We start from the raw sequence: 17,400 nt of genomic DNA, 5'->3' as shown, positions 1-17,400 counted from the left end.
CTGGGCTGGCCCTGGATGAATGAGTCCTCCCCCTCGCCTGCCTGGGACCGAGCCAGGGACCGTGCCAGCCTCTCCGCTCCTTCTCCGTGGCCCTGACCCTGAACTCCAGTCCTCCCAGCCCTGTCCTCCTGCCTTCCGTTCTCAGCTCTCCAGGGGAAGACCTTAGCCAGGTGGTCTCCACTGCTGTGTCCCTGCCCCGGAGGAAAGCCAGGCCTGGCAGGGCGTCCCGGGTGGGTGACCTGATGACTCTCAGCGGGGGTTTAGTCACAAGCCCCAGGCACTCCCCACTAAACTGGTTGTACCTTGGGCGCTGGTGAAATGTCTGCCAGTTTCTGATTATTCATTCAGTGCATTTTGAGAATAACTCACCTGTGCTAAGCCCTAGGATGAAGAAAGAGGTGGATTAACATGGTGATCTATACAGTGATTTTTCAACCTTTCTCATCTCCTGGCACACATAACTAAATACTAAAATTCTTCGGCACACCGAAAAGTCTATTTGTTGCTGACCTAGCAAAAAAAAAATAGATATAATTTTGATTCATTCACTTCGGATGGCTATTGTTGTGTTGGTTGGTTGGTTGTTGCTTTAATTTGACAATCAAAGGGAAAAGAGGTCAGTGCCCCTGACTAAATAATTAAGTACTGCAAGTTGTACAAATTCTGGGAGCACACAGGTTGAAAATTGCTGCTCTGCTAGGAAGAGAAGAATGAAGTATTTGTGTAGATGCTGCCCCACATCCAGGCATCAGGAATCCAGAGGTTCATCCCTTGTGGGAGGTTCTGGGAAAGCTCTTAGAGGAGATAACAAGGTGGGTTTTGAAGGATGAATAGGAGTTCTCCGAAGCTGTAAGGGGGAAGAGAAGCATGCGCAGACTGAACAGGCCAGGCACCTGGACAGACTCTGGCAGGAACTATTAGAAGTCTGAATCGGGAGGGCTTTGTGAGCTTTGCTAAAGGACTTGGGCTTTATCCTATAGGTACTGGAGAGTTACAGAATGGTTTTTTACGAGCGACACAGAATTTCAGCTAGATCGCTGAGGCCTGCAAGGTAAATAACCACACCAATAACCTCATTGTTACCTGCTATCCACCTGGACCCAGGCTGTCAGAGATACAACCGACCATTCCCACCCTCCAGCCAACCTCCCTTGTTCTTATTTTATCCGCAACAAGGTGCTTCCTCATGTGATTTGACTCCCTAAGCTGTGTAATTTCAGAAAGTGAAGGTGTCTGCCCACACCTGACACACGTAAGTTAGGGAGCTCTTAGAGAACAACAGCTGTGTCCTATTGTCTGTGTGTCCCCAGCACCCGGCACAGAGTGTAGCCTTGAGGTGCGGTTCCAAAAGGTATTTACAATTATGAACGCGCCCTTCACGGGAAGTAGCAATTATGTGCAGTGTTGCAAGTCCTGGAGTGGTTCCTCACCTTGCCGGGGACGTGGCAAAAAATCTAAAATGCTGGTTCCAAAAGCAAGTCTGAGGACCCAGTAAATGTAGGGGGAAGTGGTAGTTACAGAGTGGAGAAACCAAACACCACCCGGACTGGGTGAGGAAAACGAATCCCAATAAGGGCGATGGACATCGGACATGTGCCCCCGAGGTGTGGCCTGGAGAAGGACATGCCGTCTCCTCAGGGGCATTCCCATTCGGAAAGTGTGATGGGAACGGAATCAGGAGGAAACATCAGACAAAGAAAAAGCGAAGAATGTTTATCTTAGAGTGAATTTTAAAATAATTATTAAACTATGTCTCAAACGGGAAAAAAAAGGTATTTGCAAAACAGATCTGAGGAGGGCTGATGGGAATATTTTCTGTAAATTAAGAAATCCTTATTTAGGAACTCTACCTCAGTGGCTCGTGAAGCTCATCCATGTGAATCGGTTCCCACAAATCACATTGGTTCTGAGATATCGACCAGCTCATGTTTCTAAGCTTGCAAAATTCAGAGCCTGCCCCTGGTCTGCGGTGACTTCCCCAAGGTCAAGCTTCTCTAGGGCCAGCCAGTCAGTCCTCTCTGCAATGCTACCCCCACCTAACACCCCCCTCCCCACCCACCATGAGGCTTCAGGGGTCTTTTCAGATTTGGATGTTTCCATTAAAATTTCTACAAATGTTTGTGTGGCTTTTTTTCTCCGGCCCCTCTTAGCTGCTCAAAGAGCACTGAAGGGTGGTAGGTGTGATTCAGGTTTGGGTGCCACAGAAAGACAAGGACCAGGTACCCTTTCAGCTTACCATAGCCCCGTTCCTCTGAGAACAGCTCCTCCCACCACACACACACCCCTCGGGACTTTGGCTGTCACCTATGTATTCTGTGAGCAGCGTTGGTCACAGTGATTGGACCAGAGAAGAAGGACATTTGCCTCAGGGCCAATTCATTTCCCTTCCCTAAAAACTTCCCTGGCCGGTGTGGCTCAGTGGTTGTGTCCACACATGAACCAAGAGGTCACTGGTTCGATTCCCAGTCAAGGTACATGCCTAGGTTGCAGGCTCGGAACCCAGTGGGGGGCATGCAGGAGGCAGCCGACAATGGTCCTATCAATGTTTCTATCTCTCTGTCCCTCTCCCTTCCTCTCTCTCCACTTCTGTCCAACTTGAGTGCAAATCAGAGGTTCCCATGTTCCCCTCAGGGTTCGGTTAATTTGCTAGAGTTGCCCAGGGACCTCAGGGTCACCCGTTTACCAGTTTATTAAATGATACGATAAAGGATACAGATGAACAGGCAGAAGTCTGGGAGGGTCCCAAGCACAGGAGCGTCTGTCCCTGTGGAGTGGGGTGTGTCACCCTCCCACCATGTGGGTGTGTGCACCTGGGAGCTCTCCAAACCCCATGACTGGGACTTTACGGAGGCTTCTTCACGTAGGCATGACCTCCCAAGAGAGCTGGGGGTGGGGCTGAAAATTCCAAACTCGAATCATGGCTTGGTCTTTCTGCTGACCAGTGCCCAGCCAGGAGCCCGCCAGGAGCCCTCCAGAGTTGCCTCCTTAGAACACAAGATGCTCCTAGTGCTCTTGCCACGTGAGAAATTACAAGCGTTTTGGGAGCTCTGCACCAGGAACTAGGGGCAGAGACCAGTACGTACTTCCTATTATTTCCCACACATCATAACACCTACCCAATGTATTTAAATCATCAGTACGTCCCTTTCCCTTCCCCTGCGAAAGGGCATGCCCTGATATTATAAGTTCCTCCAGAGCAGTAACTTCCTCTGTTTCATCTTTGTATCCATACAATTATTTCCAAAATCAGAAACAAAGTGTGAAACAGTAAATGTTTGTTGAGCTTTCAAAGTGGGAAGCGTAGACAAAGTTCCCTCCTTCCGCAGGTGAAGGCTCTCTAACCACCAGCAGGTGTCAGGACGAGTTTCTGTAGCTTTTGGCCGCCAAGCTCCTGGTCTGAATCCCGGTCCATGGTGGGTGGTGAAAGTATAGATGAATCACGGGAGGTGTGCAGAGTGACTGTGACCAGTGAGTCAGTTCCAAAGCCCCGGGCGTCAGGCCAGTCAATAGGCAGCAATATAATGTAGGCTGCGTCAAGTTCCTCATTGTATATTCCAGATTTCCTCGAGCATGTTCCCCAAGTGCTGAACATGGCGCTCCAAGTGCTGGGCGGATACCCCATACCAGGAAGGAGGAAACAAATAACCCTGAGAAGAGCAGAAATTGTTCCCTGGAAGAGCAGAAATTGTATGTTTCTCCTCTCCCGCTCCCACCCCACAGAGAATCCAGATACATGTTCAAACAATAAACAAATGAATAACAAAAAATGAATGGGTGGCTGAGTTCTCTCCAAAATGTGTTAGATGCACTGAAAATGTATCTCAATAAATTAGCTTTTTTCCTCAGATTTAGCATTATATATATTTGAAATGTGAATTTTCAAAAAGATATTCTGTTTATGAAAAAAGACATACTAACTATCCACAGAAAAGCTAGTATAGCTGAACTTAAAAAAAAAAAAAAAAGGTCCTGGCTGGGTAGCTCAGTTGGTTAGAACATCGTCCTAATACGCCAAGGTTGCATGTTCAATCCCCCGCTCAGGGCACTTCCAAGCCACAACCAATGAATGCATATATAAGTGGAACAACAGATAGATGTTTCTCTCTCTCTCTCTCTCTCTCTCTCTCTCTCTCTCTCTCTCTCATCAATAAAAAAAAATTTAATTTTAAAAAATTAACTCAATGAAATGTGAAGATAATCTTTTTTAATGCATGTCTGACCTTGACTGGTATGTAAGGAATCCATAGGAGAAAACACAAGTAAGCAATTGTGAGAGCCCTACTTGCCCTGGGGGCATCCCTGGATCCCTGGTGACCTAGTACCAGTGTTTTCCTGAGCCGTGGAGGTGAGGGAACCTGCGCCTGACAGAGCACACAGTCAAATCAGAGGAGGACTCTTAGCCTCCCCAAGCCTCAACCCACTAATATCCTCAGTGAACAGTAGATAAACTTTTTAAAAAAAGGAAAAAAAAAGCCTGCCAACCTAGGGAGATAGTGGGGGTGTGGGTCTGTCTTGTCTTAGCCTTGGGTCAGAGTAAAGCAAAAAATAAACAAACAAAATACTGCCTCTCCTGAGAATTCTCCACCAGACCCCTCCACTCATATGTATTTACCTAGCGACAACCTCACTGTCCTGTGTTGCCCAATGTACTCCAAGATGAAAATGTAAAGCGTTTCTGGAGCATTAGGATCTATAGCAGTGATGGCGAACCTGTGACACGCGTGTCAGAGGTGACACGCAAACTCATTTTTTTAGTTGATTTTTTTTTGTTAAATGGCATCTAAATATATAAAATAAATATCAAAAATATAAGTCTTTGTTTTACTATGGTTGCAAATATCAAAAAATTTCTATATGTGACACGGCACCAGAGTTAAGTTAGGGTTTTCCAAAATGCTGACACGCCGAGCTCAAAAGGTTCGCCATCACTGATCCATAGGCACCTGGAAGAAACAAACCCAAACTCTCTCTCGAAGCATGCAATTCAACCCATGCCACCAAGATTTCCCACAAAGTTGCAAGCAACATGACTCATAGGGAAAACAAATCATAACAAGTAGAAGCAACCAACTGCAGAATCATATCCATAAAGATCATAGACATGGTTATTATCCAATGTCAAATATAATGTCATTATGTTTCACACTGAGATAAATTAAGGAGGGAATTTGAAAGTACACCAAGGATAAAGTTATCAGTAAAGTAGATTCCTTCCCCAATGTGAGTACCCCTCATCAAATCCCTAGAGGGCCTGAATGGGACAAAAGGTGGAGGAGGAAGGAATTCATCCCTTTTGCTTCCTGCCAGCTTGAGCTGGGACGTCTCACCTGGTCTTCTCTGGCCTCCGGCTGGGATTTAATCAGCAACCCTGGTTCTAAGGCCTTTGGACTTGGACTGAATTACACTGCCAGGCTTCCTGAGTCTCCAGTTCATAGACAGCAGGTTGTGGGACTTTTCAGCTTGAGCCAAACTGTCATATACATGTATGTGTACTAGTACATCTGGAGAACCTGATTAATGCAAGTAGAAGGCATGATAGCACCAGTGAATCTACGCTATCACTTGCTGCCATACGTTGTCAATGCGAAGTGTGTTTCTTAAACTGCAAATCTTGCTGGCAAAAACCCTACCCAAGTGGGAGGATTTGTCTCCTTTATATATATCCACCAGGATTCTTAACTGCAACAAAAATCAAACCTGGGTGTTTTGTTTTTTTAATATATTTTATTGATTTTTTTACAGAGAGGAAGGGAGAGGGATAGAGAGTTAGAAACATCGATGAGAGAGAAACATCAATCAGCTGCCTCCCACACACCCCCTACTGGGGATGTGCCTGCAACCATGGTACATGCCCTTGGCCAGGGACCTGGGACCTTTCAGTCCGCAGGCTGACGCTCTATCCACTGAGCCAAACCGGTTAGGGCAAACCTGGGTGTTTTAAGCAGGAAAAAAAAAAAATCATTAAAAATATGTTAGCTTGGGCAGCCACTGGCTCGAAGGCTGGGGTGATCCGAAGGTTGCTGCCTCCCAGTAACGAAAGGCCTCCTTCCCTTTCCTCGCAGCGGCCTTCCAGGCCACCGGAGCGCTCATGGTGGTGTCCCTCGTGCTGGGCTTCATGGCCATGTTCGTGGCCACGATGGGCATGAAGTGCACACGCTGTGGGGGAGACAACCAAGTGAAAAAGGCCCGTATAGCCATGACCGGAGGCATCATTTTCATCGTGGCCGGTGATAGCTTGCTCCTGGTACGGCCATAAGATTATCACAGACTTTTATAACCCTTTGGTCCCCATGAATACCAAGTACGAGTTTGGTCCTGCCATCTTCATCGGCTGGGCAGGGTCTGCTCTGGTCCTCTTGGGAGGTGCACTGCTCTCTGGCTCCTGTCCTGGGACTGAGGGCAAAGCTAGGTATGGTGCGCCCCGCTCCTACGCTAAGCCCAGCTCTGCCCAGGAGTATTGTGAGCTGGGACTCCGTTGCCCCAGCCTGGCAACCTAGACACTTGAAAGGACCTGGGGCAGAGCTCAGCCTGTGGACAGGATGTGCAGCGGCAGCTGTGGGTCACGCAGTCCTGTACACCATGTACAGCTCCCTGGGGGCTGGGTGGGGGAGAACAAAGGAGGGGCGGGTGTGCTTTTTGTACAGTAATAAAAAGTATGCTTTGGAAAGTAGGCTTCTTTCTTTCTTTCCCTTCAGGGCCTCTGCTTTTTTCCAACCGAGATCCTTGCAGGGAGCCTGGAACCTTAGTATACCTGTTCCAGCTAAAAAACAAACAAACAAAACCCCCCATTGAGTCTAACGGTGTGCCAAACCACCCTGTTGCACCAGTTCATTGTTCAGGCCCCAACACTACTGACTCTTGAAGACTCAGGTACGTGGTGTCCTTAATCCATTGACATCTTCCAGTCCCTTCTACTCCCAACTCTTGCTTAAATAGCTACCAGAGAGTTTCTTTTTTAATAAAAAAATATTTATTAAAAAAAAATGTTAACTAGCTCATAGCATCAACGGGAGAACTGACGACAAGAACCATATTCTGAGCTGCACAGTGACAAACAGCCAGCATCAAGTTGCTGACCGGGTCTGGTGATCAGGGCATCACTGCCACGGCTGTGAAGCTCTAGACCCGCAGCTTGCGTCAATGGCCCTGGTATTCACTAGCATTGAATACTGGCCCGATCACCACCCCTGCAGCCACTGCTTTTCCCGGAACTGATCTTCCTGAAACCAGTCTGTCTAGGTAGCTCTGAGGCAGGTGTGTCTGGCAGGCAGAGCCCAGTCCACATGCTGATGCCCCAGCAACAAAATGAGAAAGGAAGTATTTAGCACTGCCAGCTTCGTAGAGGATGATAGGCCCTTTATCTCAGATTCATAACCCGAGGGAATTCGAGAAACACAGGACTGTGGGGGGGTGGGGGCGTGGGGGAGGGGGGAGTTCCAATGCTGAGGGCCCAAAAGAAATATCCAGTGTCCACTATACCCTTAACCTTCAGGACCACCCCTGCCAGTATACTGGTGCCAGTATACCTCGGAGCGCCTTCTGCAAACCAGTCTCACCAATTGTAGTGACCTCTTCTTAGGCTGGCGACTGAATAAGGGTTGATTCTAGTCAGGCACAGGCTAGCATCAGGAAGACTTACCTCTGGGAAATTAGGGAGCCATTATCCAGACTATTGGCTCCAAGAACACACCACCTTGGCCAAGATCTGGGGAACAGGAAGCCACTGTTGTTGTTGTGGTTAGTCCTCACAGAAGGATATTTTCCCATTGATTTTTAGAGCGAGTGGAAGAGGGAGGGAGAGACAGAGCTTTCAGTGCTGAAACCTTGACATCCCAAATCCTCACATGCTGCCTCATTTCTCCCCCACTTAGCTCAGTTCCTGATGCAAGGCCCGTAACTCACTGGGGAGCTGAAAACACATGTGGAGACATACGTGCAGGAGGTCTAGGAAATGTGGTTTTGGCTGGAAAGCTCAACTAGGGAGTGCAGGGAGGCAGGACAGGAGGGTGCACATGGTGAGCAAGCTTTCTGCCTCCTGTACTACCCATGTCATCTTATTCCATCTCTGAATGCTACATTTTTAAAAAATATTTTTAATAGGCAATACATTCACTTGGTAAAAAAGTTGCAAACACCATCACCAGCACACAATGAAAAGTAAATCTTTTATCCGCCTCTGTCCTCCAATCCCTGTTTTCCTCCCAAGAATCATTGACTTTTACCACTTTCCTATTTATTAACCCAAAGATAATGTATGCATATGTATATATATATTCCCCTTCCTCTTTGTTTCACATACATGGAACATAAAATGTGCACTGTTTTTTGTTTGTTTTCTCCCCAATATGCTCTTCATAGCAGTGAGAGCAGCATCCTGGAGAACCTAACACCAGGCAAGGACAACCTGACAACAAGGAGAACTTCATTTCATTCTTACACATTCTTTGGGGGTTTGTTGTTGTTGTTGTTGTTAATCCTCCAGAAGGATATTTTCCCATTGGTTTTTTAGAGAGAGTGGAAGGGAGAGGGAGAGACAGAGAGAGATATGCATCGATGCGAGAGAGACACATGGATTGGTTGCCTCCAGCGCTTGATCCCCGGTGAAGGCGAGCCTTCTGCCACCAAAGAACAGCACGTGCACAATGAGATCAGACTTGTTTGCTTTGAGGAGTCTCAGTGGAAACACAAGACTGAAGGGATTACTTAAGGCTGAAGCCTTAATAACTCATTGCCCAACTTCTTTCTTTATTGAGTCTTATAGCCAACCACGAGAAGAAAAGTAAAGGAAAACTAGCTGAATACAAGTGCCTGCATTGAGAAACACGTTCTGACTTTATAAATAATAAGATCCGTGCTAAGCATTTGAGGTACATTATCTCCGTTAATTTTGATAGTTAACCTGTGATGTAGGTGCATTTTACAGGTGGGCAAACTAAGCTCAGAGAGGTTGTGACCTTCCTCGGTTTACACAAAGGGGTCAATAACAGAGCTAGGGTTTGAGCCCACACCTGGCTGACTCCCAGCCCACATCGTTGCTTTATGGCAGAGAGAAGAGAGATCTCCATTACCTCCTATCTTTAGGAATAGTAGTAGCTGCACGGCAGCAGCCAGCGTCAGAGGCAGGCAGAGCCACACCACCAGAGAGGAGACGCAGGAGCAGCTCAGGGCAGGACAGCAAGAAGACCCAAAGCACTGTGCTACCTGTCGCCAAGACTCCGCAGGCCTGTAACCCCACAAAGGAAACCGGAGTGACCTCTGGTGGCCTAAGAAGTCACCGTTCTCATACCGTATTGAGAGCTGAAGGGAGGTTTCTGCTGTACTGTCTTTGAGGGTGAGGAACAGTTGCTACCAGATAATTATTCCCACTTTGTTCTGTGTTCCCTTTTATTTGTCATCTTCTACCAACTTTCTACGCAACCCCACTTCAAAAGGCACGTAGTAAGAATAGTGGCTAAGTTGGCAGACTCTGGACCTAGACTTTTTGAATCCTGACCCTTGGCAGCTGTGCAATCTTAGTCAATTACAAACATTTTCCATACCTTAGTTTCTTCTAAAAAATCCTACCATGTGAATTTGCATACTTCTGATACATTCTTTTTAATAGCTGCCTTAGATGTACCATACTTTATTCGATCACTGCTTGAATGATGAATGATCTCTTTAATCTCAGCGTTTGGCCACTGTGAACAATGCTGCAATAAACACCCATATAAATATATTTCAGTGCTTTCTGGGTGTCTTCCCAGAAGTGGGATTACAGATGAAAGGGTATGTTTTTATTTTTAATAGACATTGCTGGAATGCTTTCTGAAAGGGCTGCACTAATATACAGCAATCTATAATAATAAAAGCGTAATATTCTAATTAGACCGGACAGCCAAGCGACCTTCCGGACATCCTTCCAGACAACCTTCCGGACAAAGCCGGGGCTGCGAGGGCCAAGCCCCTTGCACGAATTTCGTGCATCGGGCCTCTAGTATATAATAATGCCGTTCCAGCAATCCCACAGCAATAAATATTATCTGAATTTTTCTAAAAGTTCACAGTCTGATAAGTATAAAATGATATCTCATTGTTCCTTTAGTTTTCATTCCCTGGCTATTTTTGAGCTTGAGTATTTCTCATATGCTTCTTTTTTAAAAAAATACATTTTTATTGATTTCAGAGAGGAAAGGAGAGGGAGAGAGAGATAGAAACTTAAATGATGAGAGAGAATCATTGATCGGCTGCCTCCTGTATGACACACACATCAAGCCTGCAACCTGAGCATGCGCCCTGCCTAGGAATGGAACCGTGACCTCCTGGTTCATAGGTCGACGTTCAACCACTGAGCTACGATTGCTGGGGTCATATATTTCTTGTTCGTTTGGATTTGTTCTGTGAATTACTTCTTCATGTCCTTTATCCATTTTTCTATTAGGTTGTCAGTTCCCTTCTTATCAGTTTGAAAGAATCCATCTTATGTTATAAATAGTAACTTTGTGCCCCGCTAGTGTGGCTCAGTGGTTGAGCCTCGACCTGTGAACCAGGAGGTCATCATTCGATTCCCAGTCAGAGCACATGCCCAGCTTGCAGGCTCAGTCCCCAGTATGGGGGGTGCAGGAGGCAGCCGATCAATGATCCTCTTTCATCATTGATGTTTCTATCTCCTTCTCCCTTCCTCTCTGAAATCAACAAAAATATATATATTTTAAAATAGTAACTTTGTGTTCTCTCCATTGCATACTCCCCTCCACCCCCCAATTTTAAAATTATCTAAATGGTTTCATTAAGTCAAGTACTTCTTTCTTTTCTGAGTTTGCTGTCTTGGTCTACTTTATACTGAGGTTGCACATATGGTCTTCTACATTTTCTTTCATTTTAAAAAATAGATACAAAAGAAAAATAGATGCTTTCATTTTTAAATGTTTTTCTCTTTAAATGATGTAAACATATTCAAATTTTACTGAAATGTTTTGAGCATCTGAGGTTTACACAGATACTTTGCAAAGAAAGTGCCTTTTTTTTCTTCTCAGCTGTATTGAGGTATGACTGACAAATAAAAATTGTATTTATTTAGGTTGTGCGACATGATTTTTAATGAATACAGTGTGATAATTTAATATATGTACACATTATGAAATGAGTATCACAATCAAGTTAATTAACAAATTAACACATCCATTAATTTTAGTTACCTTTGTGTGTGTGTGTGCTAAGAACACTTAAGATATACTCTCTTAGCAAATTTCAGTTATATAATACAATATCATTAACTAAAATCACCAAGTTGTAGCCCAGCTAGTGTGGCTCAATGATTGAGCATTGTCCTATGAACAGAAGGTCACTGTTCGATTCCCAGTCAGGACATGGTGAGGGGCATGTGGAAGTCAACCAATCAATGATTCTCTCTCATCACTGATGTTTCTATACCTTTCTTCCTCTCCCTTCCTCTCTGAAATCAATGAAAATATATTAATAAATAAATAAATAAAATCACCATGTTGTATGTTAGATTCCCTCATCTAGCTTCTAAGATTTTTATTTTTAGCATCTACTGATATGATCTTAAGGCTTTTCTTTGATTTGTGGAGTTTATGAATTATACTGATACATTTCCTGAGAGTCTAATCACCCTCCTATATTTGAAATAACCCAATTTGGTCACAGTGTGTTACTCTTGGGTGCTGAATTCCATTTGCTAATATTTTATTTGGAATTTTTGTCTCTCTTTATTAACAAAGATGGCCCATAGTTCCTTTTTATAACTATCTTTATTAAAGATTGCTTTTAAAGTTATGTCAGTTTTATAAAATGCATTAAAGAGCTTTCCAAATTTTGTTTGAACTAGCAGATCAAATAACAATGTGTGTTCTTTAAAGGTTAGAGGGATCTTAGTTGCAAAACCATCAGGTTCTGATCCTTTTAGTAAATGGTGGATCTCTAATCACCTCCCAAATCTCTTTTATTGTATAGTGTGATTTTTTTTGCTACATTATAGTTTTCCTTTTATTCTTTGATTAACTGTATATTTATAATCTAACTAAAAATTACCCATTTCTGCTAACTTTTCAAATGCATTGCCATCAAGTTTCAGGTAGTATCCTATATAATACTAGAGGCCCGTTGCATGAAGAGATTCGTGCAATAGGCCTTCCTTCCCCTGGCTGCCGGCACCAGTTTTCCTCCGGCACCCGGAACCGCAGCGGAGAAGCCAAGCCTCTTCAGTCTTCAGTCTTCAGTCTTCACTCCGGCAGGAGCCTTCAGTCTTTGCTCCATGCCTGCGTATGCAAATTAACCACCATCTTTGTTGGATTAATTTGCATAGTCACTCTGTTTGGCTGGTGAGCGTAGCGGAGTGACTCCAATTTGCATGTTTCTCTTTTATTCGTGTAGCTAAGGCTAATATGCAAATCGATCCAATGGCGGAATGATCGGTTGCTATTATGCACACTGACCACGAGGGGGCAGACGCTCAATGCAGGAGCTGCCCCCTGGTGGTCAGTGTGCTCCCACAGGGGGAGTGCTGCTCAGTCAAAAGCTGGGCTCACGGCTGATGAGCGCAGCAGCAGTGGCAGGAGTCTCTCCTGCCTCTGCTGCAGCACTAAGGATGTCCGACTGAAAGCTTAGGCCTGTTCCCCCTGGGTCTACGCCGTCAGTCAGACATCCCCCGAGGGCTCCCAGACTGTGAGAGGGTACAGGCCAAGCTGAGGGAACCCTCCCCCGAGTGCATGCATTTTGTGCACTGGGCCTCTAGTTTTCTTATAATTCTTATCACTTCTATATCTATGATTGTCTTCTTTCTCATTACTACTCTTAAATATTTTGTCTTTTTCTTTATTATCCTTTTTAAAAAGCTTTCAGCCCTGGCCAGTATGGCTCAGTTGGTTGGAGCATCATCCTGTGCACCAAAAGGTGGCAGGTTCAATTCCAGGTCAGGGCACATGCCTGGGTTTTAGGCTCAAACCCCAGTAGGGGCATGCAGGGCAGCCAATTGATGTATCGTTCTCACACATTGATGTTTTTCTCTCTCCCTCTCCCTTCCTCTCTCTCTAAAATTCAATTTAAAAATCTTTCTTTTTTAAAAGTTTTCAGATTTATTAAGCATTTTCACTATTTTTTTTGTGTTCTAGTTTATTTTCAGCTTTATCTTTACTAATCTCTTCCTACTCTTTTAGTTTATGTATTCTTTTTCTAATTTCTTAAGGTGAGTTTTAATTTTATGGGGTTTTTGTTGTTGTTGTTGTTTTTAGTATTTCAGTTTCAATAATGAAGGCACCAAGGCTATCAAATTTCCTGTGACTGTAGTTTTTGCTGTATTCTATAGTGCTTTTTTAAAATATATTTTTATTATTTCAGGGAGAAGAAGAGAGAGATAGACATCAATGATGAGAATCATTGATCAGCTGCCTCCTTACACCCCCTACTGGGGACTGAGACTGCAACCCAGGCATGTGCCCTGACCGGAAATGGAACCTGTGACCTCCTAGTTTCATAGGTTGATGCTCAACTGCAGAGCCACACCAGCAGACTCAATAATCATTTTTCTTTTTACCTTTTATATTATACAGTTTCAGATACATTTGAATATCCTAATGTATATTTCCATGTAGTCTATCAGTATCATATGAATATCCAATTGGTATTGATAGACTGGAAATTTTATTATATTATATATTTTTAATATATTATATGTGAGTGTGTATACAACTGATATTTTCTTTGTAATTATATGTATTTTATCTTATACACTTAAAATATTCAGAGAAGGGACTTATAGCACACACACACAAAAAGACTAAGAATTCTTACTTTAGATAATCCTAGCTGCCTATACAACTTCAATTACCATTTCTACACCAATCACTCTCCTAATTTTTTTCTCCAATCCAGACTTCTCCTGAATTCCAGGCTTACATATTTACACACACACACACACACACACACACACACACACACACCATTTGAGAATCCCAAGTGATACTTTCAAGCAGCAGTTCTCAACCTGTGGGTCGCGACCCCTTTGGCAGTCGAACGACCCTTTCACAGGGGTCGCCTAAGACCATCCTGCATATCAGATATTTACATTACGATTCATAACAGTAGCAACATTACAGTTATGAAGTAGCAACGAAAATAATTTTATGGTTGGGTCACAACATGAGGAACTGTATTTAAAGGGCAGAAGGTTGAGAACCACTGCAAAGGAACCCGCAACTCAATATGTTCAAAACTGTGCTCCTATATTCCTCCCTCGTCTGGCCCTTGCCTGATGAAAACTTTCTCAGAAATGGCTCTGAGAAAGCCAGAAGCCTCAGAGTCATATCTGAGTCTTTCGTTTCTCTCACCCCCATACCTAACCCTCCCAGACACCTGTTATTTCATCTTCTAAAATTTGCTGTTGTGAGTTCACTTCCCTCCGTAGCTTGAAGATCGTTGGTGACTTTACCTGTTTTAGTGGAACGGGAGGGGCAGAAATCAGACCAGTGTGATTGATAGGTGATGGGAGGTAGGCAAAAGGAGATAGCAAATATAGACAACTCTTTTGGAAACTTTGGGCAAAGAATCCTGGAAGATTTTGGAAGATGATATCCCTCTTTCCTTTCATTCCCAGACCCATCTTTAGCTCATCAATGTCTCTGGGTCAAACAACTGCTATCACCATAAATAGACAGAACTTCAGACCTATTGCTGAGCTTTCATAGGGTGAACTACCATAAAAACACCCACCGGTGGTGATGTGAAAGAATCTGTGTGTGCTAAGAGGTAGGAGGTTTCTTGTCATATTATAAAACTCATACTACAAGACATGCATCCGGACAAATACAATAACCTCTTTGCTGATCCCCACCCACCCCTGCTCACCTCCAACCTGTTCTCTATTCAGCAGCCAGGAATCTTTTCAAATGTAAATCTGATCATATTTAAGCTCTTTTGTTTCCACCTTAGCTCTTGGAGTAGCTTCCCACTGCTCTTAAGATAAAGGTAAAAAAATCTCTTGCCAGCCTACAGGGTATTAAGTGATCAGGCTCCTGCCTTCCTCACCAGTTTTTTTCTTCCGTGACTCTACATTCGTGCTCTGTAACACAGCCACTTTATTTATTTATTTTTTAAATATATTTTTATTGATTTCAGAGAAGAAGGGAGAGGGAGAGAAAGATTGAAACATCAATGATGAGAATCATTGATCAGCTGCCTGCGCACCCTACTGGGGATCAAGCCCACAACCCAGGCACGTGCCCTTGACCAGAATTGAACCTGGGACCCTTCAGTCCTCAGGCCGACGCTCTATCCACTGAGCCAAAGCAGCCAGGGAACACAGCCACTTTAGATGTCTTTTGATTCTTCAACCACATTATGGTCTCTTAGATCACTGACTTTTGGGTATGCTATCCCCTCTGCTTGGGATGTTCTCACCCTCTATTTGCTTAGTTAGCTCCTAGCTCAAGTCTTCATTACTCTCTGAGTCAGGTAAGACAACCACTGTAATACCCTGTTTTTTCCCCTTCAGAGTACTTGTCATAGTTTGTAGTTGTATAGTTGTTGTTGTGATTACTTGATAAATGCCTGTCATCTCTAACAGATTGGAAGCCCTAGGAGGGCAAGAACTACGTCTCTTTTCCTACCATAGTATCCTCAACCGTGAAAGTATAATGCCTGGCACATGAAAGGTACTTAGTAATGTGTGTATGTGTACGCATGTATGTGGCTGGTCAAGTGTCTGGATATACAAAGTAAAGCAGACCTGGACTGTGGTGACTTCATAAGGAGACACCACAGTGAGTGGCCCTCAAAGCAGCCCATCTGCCTCCCTCAAGGGCATCTCTCTGGCTGGGCTGCTGTCAACTGCGACTTAAAACAGGATATGCCACCTACTTGCTTGGTTTCTGAATCATCTGAATCCACCCTCATTCAGCAACGTGGACAATCAGCTTTCAGGGATAGAGAGAACAATCTTGAAAATAATTACTCGGAGTACCATTCATTCATTTGACCAATATTTCTTCTGTGCCTAACCCTACTGCACTCAAACACTGTGTGGAGGATGGGGAAACGTAAGTGAATGAGGCCTTGATATTATTTTCAAGGAATTTCTGGTTTTGAAGAACAGCCAGATTTATAAAGAAATTATAACTTCCTGTTTTAAAACACTAAAATTACAAGGCATGCTCAGACTTTTAAAGGCTCACAGAGAAGAGCATGACTATCAAAGCACTTAGCAGAACCCTAGCTACAAGTGCTAGTTAGAATGATGACCCAGGGGCCATACTTTGAAGACCTTCTAAGCTCCCCTGGCCAGTGTTGCTCAATGGTTGAGCATTGACCCACCAACCAGGAGGTCACAGTTCGATTCTGGTCAGTCCCAGCGCATGCCAGGGTTGCAGGCTCAATCCTCAGTGGAGGGTGTGCAGGAGGCAGCTGATCAATGATTCTCATCATTGATGTTTCTATCTCTCTGTCTCTCTCCCCCTCTTCCTTCCTCTCTGAAATCAATGAAAACATATTTAAAAAATTAAAAATGAAAACCTTCTAAGCTCTAACTTTGAACCAGTTTGACTACAAGAAAGCAATTTCTCGGACCACATTAGACAAACCCCTTAAAAAAAATAACCACCACTAGGTTGCTTTTTATGTCCTTGGCTTTTATTAAACACTAGAAGCCTGGTGCACAATAATTTGTGCACTGGCAGTGGGGGGGGGGGGTCCCTCAGCCCAACCTGTGCCCTCTCACATCTGGGACCCCTCGGGGAATAACCACCTGCTGGCTTAGGCCCGCTCCCCTGGTGGCAGATGGCACGCTCAATCCCGCGGTGTCTGCCCCATCTCCCCCGGTCGCAGATGGCAGGCCCGGATCCCGTGCTGGGTCGGGCGGCCAGTCAAAACGTGCTGCCGCCCACCCCGCCCACCCCGCCCAAAACACGGGAGGGTCGGAACCGGGGCTGGGGCAGGGGGGAGGTGGGGAATTCGCTGCGGCCAACCCTGCCCACCCTTGCCCAAAAAAGGCAAGGCTGGGATCGCCCTGCGACCCGCCCTGGGCTGCACATGGCAGGCCCGGACCCGCTGGGGCGGGGCGGAGGCTCAAGATTGCGCTACACCCGCCCCACCACCCCCGCCCTGCTCAGGGTGCTGGCCGCCCACCCCGCCCGCCCCCACCTGCATATGGCAGGCCAGGATCTCCTGCTGGGGCAGCCAGCGGCTGGGGCGGCCAGCGGCTGGGGATCACGCTGCCACCAGCCCCCGGAGGGGCGGTGCAGCGGGATCTGCCCGCAGTATGCAAATTAGCCGCCATCTTTGTTGGTGGTTAATTTGCATTCACACTGATTAGCCAATGGGAGGCGTAGCGAAGGTACGGTCAATTACCATGTTTGTCTATTATTAGCTAGGATAACAAGAAATATCCATATGAATTTTGCTTTTGCA

General features: G+C 45.0%; 1 pseudogene; it reads left to right on the top strand.

Moving 5' to 3' along the window:
• The first annotated feature begins 3,590 nt into the window (after nt 1-3,590).
• LOC102426320 lies at nt 3,591-6,622 on the top strand (annotated as a pseudogene).
• Nucleotides 6,623-17,400: the final 10,778 nt, after the last annotated feature.

Source organism: Myotis lucifugus, unplaced genomic scaffold (assembly GCF_000147115.1).
Source record: "Myotis lucifugus unplaced genomic scaffold, Myoluc2.0 scaffold_260, whole genome shotgun sequence".
NCBI classification, from domain to species: Eukaryota; Metazoa; Chordata; class Mammalia; order Chiroptera; family Vespertilionidae; genus Myotis; species Myotis lucifugus.
Note: the sequence above shows the minus strand (reverse complement) of the source record. Positions and strands in the feature narration are given on the sequence as shown.